General features: G+C 45.8%; 1 protein-coding gene across 1 annotated transcript in view; it reads right to left on the reverse strand.

Moving 5' to 3' along the window:
- Positions 1-520, reverse strand: part of SERINC5 (serine incorporator 5) — a 148,690-nt gene that overhangs the window by 946 nt on the left and 147,224 nt on the right. The window lies entirely within an intron of this gene.

Below are 520 nucleotides of genomic sequence, written 5' to 3' on the forward strand. Positions count from 1 at the left end.
CTCTGCCTCCCAGGTTCAAGCAATTCTCCTGCCTCAGCCTCCTGAGTAGCTGGGATTACAGACATGCGCCACCACACCTGGTTAATTTTGTATTTTTAGTAGAGACAGGGTTTCTCCCTGTTGGTCAGGCTGGTCTCAAACTCCAGGTCTCAGGTGATCTGCCGGCCTTGGCCTCTGAAAGTGCTGGGATTACAGGCGTGAGCCACCGCGCCCAGCCATTATTTCTTACCTACTCAAAACAATAAACTTAATTTAAAAAAATCAGATTATGTGTATTCCCAGCTATTTGGGAGGCTGAGGGAGGAAGACTGCTTAAGCCTATGAGTTTGAGGCTGCAGTAAGCTGTGATCCCACCACTGCACTCCAGCCTGGGTGACAGAGGCCCTGTCTCAAAAAAATAAAATAAAATTAAAAGAAAAGAAAAGAAAAGAAAAGAAAAAAAGTACGTGATTTCAGAAAGACTCTGGTAAACAGAGTATGAAGACTGCCTGGGAAGTGCAGTGCCCTTAGCACTTTGTGG

Source organism: Mandrillus leucophaeus, unplaced genomic scaffold (assembly GCF_000951045.1).
Source record: "Mandrillus leucophaeus isolate KB7577 unplaced genomic scaffold, Mleu.le_1.0 Scaffold407, whole genome shotgun sequence".
NCBI classification, from domain to species: Eukaryota; Metazoa; Chordata; class Mammalia; order Primates; family Cercopithecidae; genus Mandrillus; species Mandrillus leucophaeus.